At 47.6% G+C, this 14,519-nt stretch overlaps 1 protein-coding gene across 7 annotated transcripts in view; it reads left to right on the top strand.

The window, feature by feature from the left end:
- The first annotated feature begins 7,049 nt into the window (after positions 1 to 7,049).
- Positions 7,050 to 14,519, top strand: part of LOC102381560 (pepsin A-like) — a 17,775-nt gene continuing 10,305 nt past the window's right edge. For 2 of the 7 annotated variants that reach the window (XM_006026024.2, XM_025206932.1), the window contains exons 1-3: positions 7,386 to 9,359; positions 14,001 to 14,101; positions 14,262 to 14,351. The gene's annotated coding sequence lies outside the window, so the exon portion shown is untranslated. Of the gene's footprint in view, positions 7,203 to 7,385; positions 9,360 to 11,719; positions 13,742 to 13,910; positions 14,102 to 14,261; positions 14,352 to 14,519 lie in introns of those variants that run through there. The other 5 variants (XM_025206934.1, XM_025206935.1, XM_025206936.1 and 2 more) reach the window with 5 other exon arrangements.

Below are 14,519 nucleotides of genomic sequence, written 5' to 3'. Positions count from 1 at the left end.
TCTGTTTTTCGGGCACAGAAGTTACACAAGGAGGCTGCTGCTGGTTGAACTGAGAGTCTCTGGATGGTGGCTGTGAAGTTTCTGACTTCTTCAATATCTCCTGAAGTTTTTCCACTCTGACACGGCGCATGTGTGATAACTTCCTCATGGAGGAAAACTGCTCAAGAAATGTCTCCAGTGGCACTTCACCCGCCAGGAACTTCTCAGCCACAGACTGGAACACAAGACACTCTTGAAACCTGTGCTGCCTTTTCCAATCTTCTCCCCCAACCCAAATTTAGACCCCATGTCCTCAGCCATGGCTTAGATCACATAGGAAACTATTAAACTAGACAACAACAAATGAAGTACAATCCCACTCGTTTGGACAATGGTGTCAATCTATGGGGAAGCTCCCTAGCTTAGGGGTCAGGGGTAGGAGGGTGATTTCAAGATTCCAAGGGACTGCCACACGTCAACTATATTTAATTCTTAAGCTCACCTCAGACTCCTCTTCGATTTTCTGGCTCTCTACCTGGAGAAGATCTAATAAAATCTGAGGCTGCATTGTTGCCGAGAATTTATCTGGGAAGAAATGGAAGCAACGGTCACAAAGTGACCTACAGAACTAGGCAAGATCACTACATGTCTTCACTTCCTTCAAAAACGGTACCTGTCATCTGTCCCCAGGCTCTGGACTTAACTCAAGACACATGAAAGATAGAGAAGTAGAAACTACGTTACCTTCCCACGTGATTCTGTTCAATCCCTTCCCTTCCTGGCGGGAATCTTCCCTAACTCAGAACATATAACCTGGAAACCCATGGGGAGACCCTAACTATCACTGTGTTCCACCCTTTTGACAAAGCACCACCTCTGGTTCTGCCAGGACACAAACAAGAAGGAGGAGAACACAGATGAAAATACACCCTCCCACTGCCCACTTATTTTTCCCAGAGAGTGCCTCAATCTGATCAGTACACCCAGCCCTGGGGAGAAGCAAGACGATAGAAAGATGTCTTGATTACAGCCTGTTGGGCCACACAGATGCATGCAAATCTGAAAAAAACCATACCCAGTTGTGCCTTTTTTTCTTGGCACCTTTCAGTCAGCTTCTGCAGTTCTTGGTAGCTGTCGGAAAGGTTTGCACGTCCAGTTTCCAGGGGCTGCTGGAACTCCAGATTCTGCTCTGCCAAGCTCCGGTTTGTGGCAAGGGCCATTTCCCTTTCCAGTTGAAGTTCCTGGACCTGAGAGACGAGACCCAAGCCCATAGCTTATGCATGGTGCTACCTCCCAACTGCATTCACACACATTTCCTGCTCCAACACACATATCAATGTGTACCTCATGCGACTCCAATGCCAGACGCTCTGTCTCCTCTGAATTCTCCTGCAGCACCTGGAGCTCTTCCACAGACCGATCCCTTAGTGATTCCATTCTCTCTGAGGAATGTAACTTCCTAAGGATGGAGACAGGAAGCAGGCAAATATAAGGTTCCCAAAGCTAGCAGCAAAATGACCACAGCAAAGTAATATTGATTGATCCCATATCAGACTTAAAAGACATGGCTTTACTAAACTGCCAGATGGTGAGGGGGATTCAGTCATACTTCAGACAACCAAATACAGATGGAGAGAGGACAAAGTGAAAAGCAAAACGGGTGCGTCTAGCCACTCGTCTTTTGACAACAAACTTCAGAGACAATACATGGAAGGAGATTACTTTTCTATGTCAGGACAAAAGCATTTATAAGCGGGGAAAAACCCCAGGGGCAGATGGCAATTGGGCCTGGAGACTGCTCTCTGACTGGTTCCCCATTACATAATGTTTCATTGGATTGAGTGAGTGCTCCCCCTAAGACTATAGTTTTGTAACTGTTTTACATGTGGTTGACTGGGCTTGAAGCGAATGGCTGGAGACGTTTCCTCTAGCATCTCTAAACCAATAAATAGTGGGTGCCAGGGAAGGTATGGCACAGGGAATAGATTACTTTAGAGATATCCAGTTTAGCACTCTCCCTCTATAGTATCAACTTCTGCTGCTGTCAGACAGGACTATTTGTTATGCTACAGGAAAGCCTGGCTTTATGCCCACAAGGAAACACTATAAGCCCCCCTTAAAAAGGGAGACCTCTGAAGACATAACTAAATATGGGGGACAGATAAAAAGAAAACAGGGAAGGGAATAAGGTCACAGGTTAATAACAAGGGAGCCAAAAGGACACACTGAGCAGAGCACACTGGCCAGCACCCACTGCTCCCTGAACAAGCCCAGGGAGACTGCGACTCCATCCAGTAAAACTCCACCCAGAGATGTGAGCGAAGGAGTAAAAGGAAGACAGCGCCACACTCACCCAGGTTCCCCCCAGCCAGAAACTCCTTCCTGGTCTGGAAGATGGTCAGCTTGGCAAGAGCCAGGAGGAGGCTGACCAGGAGGTCCCAGGGCTTGATGGGGCCATGGACAGGGAGGGAGTGCATGACAGAAAAGGAGCTGGGAGCAGTGCAGCCAGAACCTCAGTGGGAGGTTCTGGAGCAGGCAGAAAAGGGGCTGCAACCTGGCACCCTTGAGGCAGGTTTCCACCAGGGTCTCCCTCTGTTGGCAGAAGGGCCATATGTCAGAGGTGTCCATAAAGCAGGAGCTGCCAGCTGAGGTTCCTGGTGGCTTGTGGGATCAGGGTGCAGGAAAGAATTTTCCACCATCAACAAGGAGAAATGCAAAGTGCTGCACCTAGGGAGGAAAAATGTCCAGCATACCTACTGCCTAGGAAATGACCTCCTTGGTGGCACGGAAGCAGAAAGGGATCTTGGAGTCCTAGTGGACTCCAAGATGAACATGAGTCGGCAGTGTGACGAAGCCATCAGAAAAGCTAATGGCACTTTATCGTGCATCAGCAGATGCATAACGAATAGATCCAAAGAGGTGATACTTCCCCTCTATCGGGTGCTGGTCAGACCGCAGTTGGAGTAGTTGCGTGCAATTCTGGGCACCGCACTTCAAGAGGGATGCGGATAACCTGGAGAGGGTCCAGAGAAGGGCCACTCGTATGGTTAAGGGCCTGCAGACCAAGCCCTACGAGGAGAGACTAAAGAACCTGGACCTTTTCAGCCTCTGCAAGAGAAGGTTGAGAGGCGACCTTGTGGCTGCCGATCAGTTCATCACGGGGGCACAGAAGGGAATTGGTGAGGTTTTATTCACCAAGGCGCCCCCGGGGGGTACAAGAAATAATGGCCCCAAGCTAGCAGAGAGCAGATTTAGACTGGACATTAGAAAGAACTTCACAGTTAGAGTGGCCAAGGTCTGGAACGGGCTCCCAAGGGAGGTGGTACTCTCCCCTACCCTGGGGGTCTTCAAGAGGAGGCTGGATATGCATCTAGCTGGGGTCATCTAGCCCCAGCCCTCTTTCCTGCCTATGCAGGGGGTCGGACTCGATGATCTATTGAGGTCCCTTCCAATGCTAACATCTATGAATCTATGAACCAAGGACCCTCATCCCACCCTTGCTGAGGGTGTCTCACTACCTGGTATCTGGGCAAGACATGAGGATGAGATGATGAAGCATGAGGAGCATAAGCATGTAGAGCTGGCAGCAATGGGCTGTTTGAAGGCAGACCAGTTTGGTATCCCCCAATTGCTGAGATGGTGCAGTGGGTAGCACCATGGGGCCTGCTGAGGCAGTGCCCCATGACAAGCTCTGGAGGGCTGGAGATCCTTTTTGTGACACCTGCTCAGTATTCCTGCTTTGTAAAAATCTAATAGATCATACCTTTACTTGGCTAGCATTGGGATAATACATGAATTGGCAGAGCACTATCTGCTATTCCTGCCATCTAGAACAGCCTTTCTATATCTTTCTGCCTTGACTCTCCAACTCTATAAATCAAGTTTCACAATATGCAGTTTCTTCCTACTTATGCCGTAGCTAAGTTTCTTTCATCTTTTGCTACAAAAGATGTAGTTTTTTCTATGTAAGGAGCTTGAGTCAACACTGACAACTTTCTAAATAAAGATTGATCCCACTGAAGTCAGGGTATAGTGCATTTGCAGCTCTGTTTTCCATCACTCATTCAATATTCTCTCTGGTTATCTTGTACCTTTCGGCAATTCTTAGGTATGAAGGTCACACTTTGTCAGACAGATACTATATATAATACCCGTGAGCAGAATAAAAATGAAACAGGAAAGAAGAGAGTGAGACATTCCAAAAGTGGGACAAAAGACACACACCAAAAAAGATAACTGATGTGGATTTAAACCAAGTCCTAACTGCTGCTGGCTCTTCTACATCTGATACAAGTGAAACATCTCATAGATGTGGCACTGAGGATGTTGCTCTGGTCTCTGCAAACAGCATATTAGGTCAAGCCAAAGTTCATAATTGCATAATTGCCCTCCACCTAGGGCGCAGCCAAATCCATCTGTTAATCACCATGCTAAACCGGAAGACAAATTCCCCCCACTCACTCCCAGCTTTCACCATACCGCAGATTCTGCAATAAACTCACGGTTCTCTTTTTACCCTGTAAGGTAGGCTCACAAAATGAACACTGGGAATTGAGGTAGCTGGAAATACAATCTCTAATGCAAAGGAAGCAATTCCAATAACCTGGCTACTCTAACATCAGGATAGTTTTGAAAGGATGTTCACTGGTGCAACTGACTTCTAAGAAGCTTTATTGGTTTTTGATATTATTTGTTGACTGATGAGAATCATTCAGTAGTAACAGTGGCACCACCAAGGAGATTACGGGGCTTCCTGTGCAGGCAGGCCCACAAAGCATATTGGCATGGAACACGCATATACAGGAAGTACAATCCACATTGGCATGGATCACATACAAGCCAGGTCTTCAATGGTACTAAGTGAACTGGCACAAGTCACCCACTCATGGGCACAGGCGACTGGTAGGGGGGGCACAGGGGGGCACGTGCCCCCCTGAGATTAGCCCCTGACTCAGCACCGCTCAGGCCGGGGCAGTTTTTTTGCCATGTGGGCCAGCAGTGTGTTGCCATGGCACAGAAGTATAGGAGTAGATATGGGGCTTTTAGCCCGCCCCCGGGCCTGCCCACAAATTGTGCCCCCCTGCCAATTTAGGAGACACCAGTCACCCCTGCTCATGGGTGTATTAGGAGTAACTTGCTCACAGCTGGTTCTAGGCAAGCTGGCACAATGCACTGCATGGCAACAGCTGTGAGTCTTAATTTAGAAGTGGTATTAGTTCTGTTGGGCCAGGGCAGGGCAAAGCCCAGCCCACAGGCCAGATTGGGCCCATGGAGGACTCCATTTCCCAGCAGCCCCTACCCAGGATGCTTCAGTCAGTTTCCATTAAAACCCAAGGAGGGGCAGTGATATGGCAGTGCAGGGCCAAGGTTCCCATGGAGACTGGCCCCAGCAGCACTGGCAGGGTGCACACCTGATCAGGGACCTGCTCCAGGGCCAGGATCTTGCAGCAGTGACAGCGTGGTCCAGAGCTGAGGCAGAGCTGCAGTCTGCTGCCCACATGCCAGGGGTGCGCAAGCAGTGGATCACAGTCCGGACCATGCAGTCACTGCCGTAAGATCCTGCTCCCAGTCCAGGAGCACCTTCCCACCCAGCCAGGCACCCTGCCAGTGCTGCTGGGACCGGTCTCCTTGGAAACCCTGGCCCCATGTTGTCATGGCGCTGCCCCTCCTGGGGTCTCCACAGAAAACAGCCGCAGCAACACGGGCAGGGGCTGCTGGGAGATGGAGTCCGACCACCTGCCAGATCTGACATTATACCCACCCCTGTGTTAGCCTTAGACACTCACCAGGGGCAGTGGTGGCAAAATTCCCCACACAAGCGGACAACAGTGACAAAATTCACCCACATTTGCAGGCCCTAGATACCAGCAAACACTTGGGGCGCAACACTGCCCAATTTACCCAAATTAGCTTGTGACGGATATATAGGGGCAAGTCTCCAGCGCTGGCCACACCAGCACAAGTTACCCATGCTGCCTGGTGTTGGCACGAATAACCCGCAGGAACTGTGCTGGCTTCTCGGACACCGGTCACCCACCCACAGGACAGCTCTTCGTGGACTGCCAAGCATCAGCCAGAAAGGGGCAGCACAGGGTGCACCAACATGTGTGACTCACCCTCTCCAATACCGTGACTCGCCACAGCCTGTCTCGGACTCTCCAATACCGTGACTCGCCACAAGCCTGTCTCGGGCAGCATTTCTCAACCCGTGGGTGGTGACCCAAAAGTGGGTCACAAGAATATATAAAAGGGTCAGGAATAAACTTCAAACCTGGATTTTCCTTTAAAGGAGAAAAACATGGGAAACCTGGGGGTGTCCCTCACAGACTGGCAGAGTCCCAGCTTGCCAGGGGCTGCTTGTGGTCCCCACACCCCACACACTGGCAGGGAGCTGTGGGCCGGGAGTAAGGGGAACTGGGCCTGGACTGGCCATCAATGTTTACAAATGGGTCCTGGTACAAAAAAAGTTGAAAACCACTGTTTTAGAGCAATGGTTGCACAGAGTAGAACTCACATATGAGGCTCTCCTACGGCTACACTGGCACAAGTCTCCCTGGGGGGGGCTGAGCACGGGGGAGGGGGGACGGGAGGGAGCGCATGGCACGCTGGGGGCTGGTCGCTCGCGGCCCCGCGCCCAAGCGCCAGGGAAGGTCGGGAGTGGCCCGGCCCGGCCCGGCCCCCTCCCCCCTTTTCTCGCGAGACTCCGCGCGAGAAGGGGTTAAACGATAGCAGCTCGATAATCAAAACACCACCCGAAACTCACCTCGGCAGCAGCTCCGCGCTCCCGCCCACGCTTCCGGGTTCCGGTGCCCGGCCGGAAGCGCGGCTCTACCATTGTGTGGGAGATGGGGGGGCGTGAAGGGAGAGGGGAAGGAAGCGGGAATGATGCTGAGGCTCAGGATGGTACCTGCCAGCGGTCTCGGGGGTGGGGGGAGCGGCAGCTCAGCCGCGCCGGAACGCGCTTGAGGGGGTTGTTGCCAAATGGAGTGCGCATGCGTGGCGCGATGGCGGCCGCTGGCTGCTCAGGCTCTGCCCGTGCGCTCGCCGCGGTGGGGGGGCGAGAGGCGCCACGGCCTCCTTCCCGGCGGATCAGCAGACCGCCACACCGGGCCCCTGCCGCGTGGCTATGTGCTGTGCTGCGCTGCAGCCCCTTCTCGACCCGGGCCTGGCTGTCTGCCCCCGTGATTACGCGCAGGGGAGAGGCTGTATGTGTCCCTGGAGCAGTTACGTCGTTGTGTCTTCCTAGGCCCTGCCGGCTGTAGGGCAGGTGTATGCGCTCGGTGGCAGCCAGGGCATGTAACGCTCTAGTAGTGAATGGGCTCAGCTTCTCCTCAGCGTGTGTCCCCCCCCCCGGCGCGGCCGGGAGGCCCGTTTGTCTGTGGCGGGGCTGCACCGCCGACTCCCTGCTTTCTAGGCTGCAAGCCCTGGGAGGCCAAACGGCCCCCGAGTCTGCATTTGCAACTTGTGTAATTGGCTGTTGATATGGCTTATCCGTTCCCAATCTGTTTGGTAGATGGGCTCTGCTGATAGCTGGCAGCCCCACTTCCCTGGACTGCCTTTGGCATAATTGATTCACCCCGTAATTGAGTCTTAATGGATTCCCTCGGTAGCTGTACCATGTTATTAATCCCTGCTGCAGGTCATGATTGATTTATAGCAGCAGTTCACAACCTTTTTGAATGCGAAGCACCCCTCCATAACTTGTGACTTGAATAGCATCTGAGTTTTAAAATGTAAGTTAGATTACTTCCTTGTGAAGAGGCCAGGCGGTGGGGGGGAGAGGTTGGCTAGTCAGTGACAAGCTTGCACTTATCTACTTATCTCTTTACACTTTCAAGCCTTGTGGCACCCTTCAAAGGATCTGACTACCCTAAGATACCTTAGTACCCTGGTTGAGAACCATTGACTCAGTATAATTGCTTCAAAGATAACTGATTTTACTGTTGAATGATATCAACAGCTGTTGCTTGTCTGCTGCTTGCTTCAGTCTATGATTATATACTGTACTGGGGATTTTCCCCAGGTGCTACCATCGGTGGACTTGGTGGCTCTTCTGTGGTCTGAAACCAAGGCTGCTCCCTCAGTGAAAATAGTAGTTCTGTCATTTTCATTAATATCGACGGCTTGTGAATACTGACTGTCAGGTTGAGGGCTGTCTCTTCCTTCTGTTTACTACCAGTAAATACATGGCGTGCTTCCTGTCCTTTATGCAAGGAGCTGAAAAGACTGAGATTCATGAGGGACTCTCACAACATTTAGGATGGGCAGCCTACATTGGGCCAGCTCTACATTGACTCAGGCTCTCCTCCATCAGCTTCACTCTACAACAGCATCTTTCCCTGCCCTTCCTGGAGCACAGCCAGAGAGTAGGGAGAATGAAAGGCCATAACAGGAGACTGGGAAAGAACTAATCTTCATTGGAGATAAGATAGGTCAAAAAGGAAAGCGTTCAGCAATGCAACGGCAGGAAATCAAGGAGGTAAACTCAAACCTAGCACATCATGAACAAATTTCAGTGAAGTGTCGGAGCATGAGAAGAAATGTCAGCTGCTTATCTGCCAACATTAGGAGTCTGGGTAACCAAAGAGGAGGAATTGGAAATTCTCATTAATAAACAGAAATGTTTTTATAATAGCCTTCCTGGAACATGGTGGGATGATTTGCATGATTAGAGTGTTACAATCACTTGTTGCATCTGGGTTAGGAAGGGTAAAGGGGATATGGCATGCTACATAAAAAAATAAATAAATAAAAACAAAACACACTTCAAGAAGGAAATGGAGAGGATTGAGAGAGTCCAAAGACTCCACGCATATGGTTAGAGGTATGGAGAGCAGGCCATACAATGAGAGGTTGAGAGTCTTGGGTCTGTTCAGCCTCGAGAAGAGAAGACTCAGAGGGGACTTGGTGGCAGCCTATAAGTATATAAGGGGCCCACGTCAGGAACTGGGAAAACATCTCTTCACCAGGGCTCAACCACACTAGGACTAACAGTCATAAATTGCTAGAAGATTGCTTTAGATTAAAAATAAGGAAAAACTTCTTTACAACTTGAGTGTCCAGGGTCTGGAATAGACCCCCCAAAGGTGGTATAATCATCTACTCTGGGTATCTTCAAACAACGTCTGGCCGCACACCTTGCTGGAGTCATCTGACCCCAGCAGTCTTTCCTGCCCAAGTGCAGGGAGGCTGGACATGATGATCTTGAGAGATTTCTTCTACCCCTTTTCATCTATGAATCCATAAATGGCTTTTTAGCAGAGAAAGGCAGTACAAAAACCAATGACTGGGGCCTGAAATGAGATCAACTCAGATTAGAAGGTGCAGATATTTTCAACAGTGAATGTGATAAACCACTGGAATGAACTCGCAAGGGGAAGGTAGGTAGTGGTTGTGCATATCTTCAGGTCGAGATTGAGTGCCTTTCTGAAATATATGCATTAGTCAGACACAAAATATAGGATCAATGCAGGGGTACGTGGATGAAATTTCACTGTTTATCATTTACAGTAGCATTACATCAGCCATAAATTCTCTGACTCTATGATCAGAGGTTTGTGCAGCTGCAGCAAACACTGGTGGCTGCAATTGGCAAATACAGACAAGACCATTATTTATTTATTGCTTAGATTTATATCCTGCCCTATCCAAAGGGCTCAGCGGATACTGAGCCCTTTGTTACAGTCAACTGACAAATAACTCACAGATAGGATTCCCCAAACTTGAGACCTTCAATTTTGCCCTGCCCCTATACTACCATTTTCCTGCCTAAACCCTTCTGCCACTATTTCTAAAAAGCTGGATGATGACCTCCCAACTAGCATCTTCCATGAGACCAGCCTCCTCTTACAGCATTTCTTGTTGGGTTTTTTTTAGAGAGGTCCCAGAGTAGAGATTCCCTGTAAAGCTAGATTACCCTAAAAAGTTGTTTTGCGCTGACTTACATTTGTTTTGTCAGGCTTCTCTGCACACCTCTAGGCTCTACACATGCAATTAATGCTATTTGGCTTTACTGCACAGAAGACTAATCTACTGTGCAGTAAGCGCCTGCAAGTCTAGATGGTGATGCTTTAAAGCGTCTTGTGTAGACATGGCCATTATACAGTAAAGCCAACTTCAACTGGACTTTTTCCTGGCAGCTCCAGTCCTATCATCAATTAAAGTAACCAGCAAGAAAGTTCACTTTTGAGGCAAAGGGCTTCAGGCAAAGTGACCATGAGGAGAATGCATTTGGGGAGCAAAATTTTTTTTAAAGGGCTGACGTACATGGTGGTGTGATAGGAGGGAAAATAGGAATGATGAGGGATGAGTGTGGTGTGATTTTCTCAATGGCAAGCTGGCCCACAACTGGCTCCAAGGTCCTCTCCTCCCTCCTGGCAATAAAAATAATAAGATAATAGTCACTTCAGACAGTGGATACAGATTTCTGCTGTATGACAAAAATATGTATAATCTTCAATCCAGTCTATATGATGGGAGTCAGGAAATGTATTCTCAGAATAACTATTAGATCTTTATTATGCTGAGTTAGGAATTAGCTCTGGCAGAAATAAAAAAATTGGAGTCCTTGACTGTCAGTCTCCAAGGAAAGTTTTGTTATCTCGTCTTCTGCCATTCCTTCCAAATTATTGTGGAAACAAATGTTACTGTGAAAATGCTCAGAGCTTAAAATACTCCATCTTGCTGCATGCACCAGACCCAGCAACACTAAAAATCCACATCAGGGCTGTTTGACTTCAGGCTTGGGGCCACACACTGCAGGCCACGTGCCATGGGGGGCTGCATGATGCCCAGGCTTCTTGGGACCTCTTCCATGTAGGCAATGTAAGGCCCCTCTTGCTAACACATGGGCAACATAAGCACCTTCTTCACTGCTGCCAAAGCCCTCCAGTGCTGTGCAAGTAACCTGTCCCTGCCACCCTACTAGCAGTGTGAGCCCCTACTTTGTTGCTGCACAAGCAGCTAGAACCAATCTACCACTACTGGCATGCCAACACCTGCTGCTGGTACCATCCAAGCAGCATGAGTATGCCCTACCACCACCAGTGGGCAGTCACCCACCATGGCCAATGCAGCAGCAGGAACAATAGGGAGAGCGGTGGCCAGGCAGGAGCCTGTGGGCCAGATGTGGTTTGCAGGTCACAAGTTGGACAGCCCTGATTTACACTGAGGGAGTATAAAGGAGCCTGCAAACTGCTGGACAGCCATTTAGCTATTACAAATGTACTGTGATCCACGCATCTATGTTACCTGGGAAAGGCATGTTTTTCTCTATAAGAAACAAGTCATCATGTGACACCATTGACTATTATATAACATGAGATCACATACATGTAGACAGTTACCACATTAACTTATCACTCAGAGACTGAATTATCTGTGGTATGGCTGACAATCAGGGCAAAGCAATGTTAGTTCAAAAAATGAACTTGACTTTCCAAAGAACAGAGCATGTTTTCAAGACCAGTGAAAATTGCTTTATGAATGACCGGAGGGCTGAACCTCATCTAATTATGTACTCCTAGGATAAAGACAGATTGCAAGAATAAACGTGGTACCAGATCTGTCATCCATGAAAAAAGAGACAATCATAATGCAAAGGTATCCAGAACAGTGATGTGGTGTCACTTTGAAAGCAATCATTTTGAGGGAAAAAATGTCATTTTCAGTTACTGACGAAGTATTTAATTAAAAAATCCTACTGTATTCCAACAATGCTTAGCATTGTTAGACTATCACAATGGCTTCACTAGAATCCCCAGTTCAGGGACTCATGAGAAAGAATTCAAATATCTAACAGCTTCTTGATGCAAAACAGTTAGTTTTGAAACAGTGACAGAAGAGCTAGAAAAATAAAACAAGCAGAATGGTAAAATGTCAGACTGCTTCTCACATTGCAATAGGAGCAAATATCATGTTCCAAAAAGAAAGCAAGTTAACTCCCAAAGGATGCTGCTGGCTGGACAAAAACAACACACCTTCATCCTATTGCTGAGAATGAGAAACATCAGAAGCAGCAAATCCAGATGCCAAAGTGCAGCTCTACCTCAGTAGCTGAACTGGCCACAGCAAAAGGAAGTTAGTATAAAAATTAGTAACAAGAACAAAAATATCCAAGATCAGTATTGCCAACCCAAGGATTTTTTTTTTGTACTGACAAATGTTTTACACAATGTAAATGTAACCCTTTTGCCAGGCCCTGCATGCTAGTGAGAGAGGCTGGATTCATACAGGTTTAATAGCAACTTTCTAAATCTGACTTGAGGCCCCATCCAGAAACCTAGGAAAATGATTTTTTTTCCTCCCCCATCCCTGTCTTGCCTAGTGCCTGAGACTACTAAGGGTTGAGCAGCCCTGCCTACTTTGGAAGTGAGCAGCCATTACGGGCAGGCAATGGTGGTAGGGTACAGTGGCAGCATATGGATGGTGGGGGGAGGTATATAGGGCACTTATCCATGTTGCGCTTTTCTTGTGTCCATGTGACAAAAATCATCATTAAGCTAGCTAAATCGCATCTGCAGATCCATGTTGTCAGCTGATTTTATCACTTTAGGGGTTTTTATCATGATCATTTAAATCACCTCCAATGTTTTATTTTTAGCTCCTGAATTTCTTCCACAAGAGTCTTTATATTGTATTAATTTTTCAACATGTATCTGACTTATGGCCGAAAATGGGATTTTCCCTGCTTTCCAACAATTTCACCACCAGGTGCCAGTTGGGTTCACTCTTAAATCCATGAAAATCCATGGAATTTCTCTTGCAATGATTCAACAAGACACCAGATGCTAATCTGGCACATTTTTATTGATTATTTCAGATTGTAATGAAAAATACAATTTAAAAAAATAAAGTTCCCCGTTTTCTCATGCATTTCACTTCTGGCTGGCCTTTTTCCCGCTGCTGCTTTCCCCCCTGCCGCTTATCAGAGCCAGCCAGCCCTGCAACTTTTTATCCTGCTCCTGCCAAGAGTTTCAGGGAAATTAGGGGAAAATATCCTGCTCCTGCCAAGAAATTAGGGGAGGCTCCCAATGGCCATGAAGTCCTGATGAAGCGCTCCCTGCAGAATGCCAACCGGTACTTCTGATCAGATACAAGGTAGCACTGCTCTGCTACATCTGTCCATCAGCATTCATATCCAGCCTCCTTCTGACAAAGGATCTTCAATCAAGTTCATGATTTCTTAGTTTTTTATAGACAGTTTAATTATTTTTATGGACAAGCATTTTAAATGTTTGTAAATGTACAAGTAGTTGTCAACCCTGTTCAAGATTCAGAAATAATTAGTCCCAATTTGGGTTGTGGTTTGTGGGGTGGCGGTGGGTGTTTTTTTTAAATCAGGGGGTTGGACTAGATGACCTGAGGTCCCTTCCAACTCTAATTTTCTATGAAGTGTCCTGGGATTAGATGAAACCCAAGGGCGTAGAGGTAGAAGATTCTCTGTGGAAATCCCATTGTTCTTGAGCCAGCCTTTTCCCCAGCTTATGGCAAGATGGAAATTAATAAAATTAATATCTGAATGACTCCACTTCCTGTTCCTGATCCTTGCCAGGTCAGGCCACTTCCCTTGGTTACAACACTTTTCAAGGCTCTTTGTGTCAAGCCAGTAATTCTGAAATGCAGATTCAAATTATTAGACTAATTGCTGGTTGGATAATGTGGAGCCCCTGGCTGTAGTAGCAAAAGCGCAAGTTTTTATAATACCCTCTGACTGCTAGGGCCCTGCAGTCCAACCCCAAGATGCTCCTTGAGTTTCTCTCAGGTAGGGGGTTTTATCATTGTACCATTACTAATACCCACTGCAAATTTATTTGCAGAGAATAACTTGACTAGTTATGTTCAGCTAACTTTGTAAAAAGAGGTTACATTTTGGAATGGCAGGGAGCTGTGGGTTTTCTCCTCCAAAACCATGACCTTGTCTTCCCTTTCAGTTGAAGGACCTGGAACAAGGAATGGAAAATACACTTTGTCCATTTCAAATCTAACAGCAAATGCCTGTATCCATTTATTTTTGGTATCAGGACATCTAACTAAGGTGATTTTCAGGACGAGATATGACTGTGCTCACTTTGCTCAGATAAACTTCAAGGAATAAAGAGTTTTTAATACACAGCATAACAAGGTCAGTGCCAGACCCCTTTATAATGGTTGTTTTTGACTTTATATAATATCATACTTAGCCTTGTAGAAAATCTCATCCTAGTGGGGTCAGGAATCTGATCGGGCCAAATGGAAAGTAAATGCTGTTGTCTAATCTCATGAGATTCTCCCTGTGATTTCAGACAGAAATGGCTGCTTCTCAAACACAGGCCTGAACCTGGACTGCCCCAATCCATTGGATGATCTCCTGCCAGGACTTTGATTGCTTCAAGGTCAGGGTTTAGCATCAGGGCCTCCCCATATAATTATGGCATTGGAATATGAACCCATAATCTATTCCAAGCCCATTTTGTGTCCATGCAGTATCTCTTATGGTGACCTTCCCCCATGGGTGACTGGTGCCTCCTGAGTCTGGGGTGGGGCACCAGATCACCAACCGG

The sequence above is a fragment of the Alligator sinensis genome, unplaced genomic scaffold (genome assembly GCF_000455745.1).
Source record: "Alligator sinensis unplaced genomic scaffold, ASM45574v1 scaffold437_1, whole genome shotgun sequence".
NCBI lineage: Eukaryota > Metazoa > Chordata > Crocodylia > Alligatoridae > Alligator > Alligator sinensis.
Note: the sequence above shows the minus strand (reverse complement) of the source record. Positions and strands in the feature narration are given on the sequence as shown.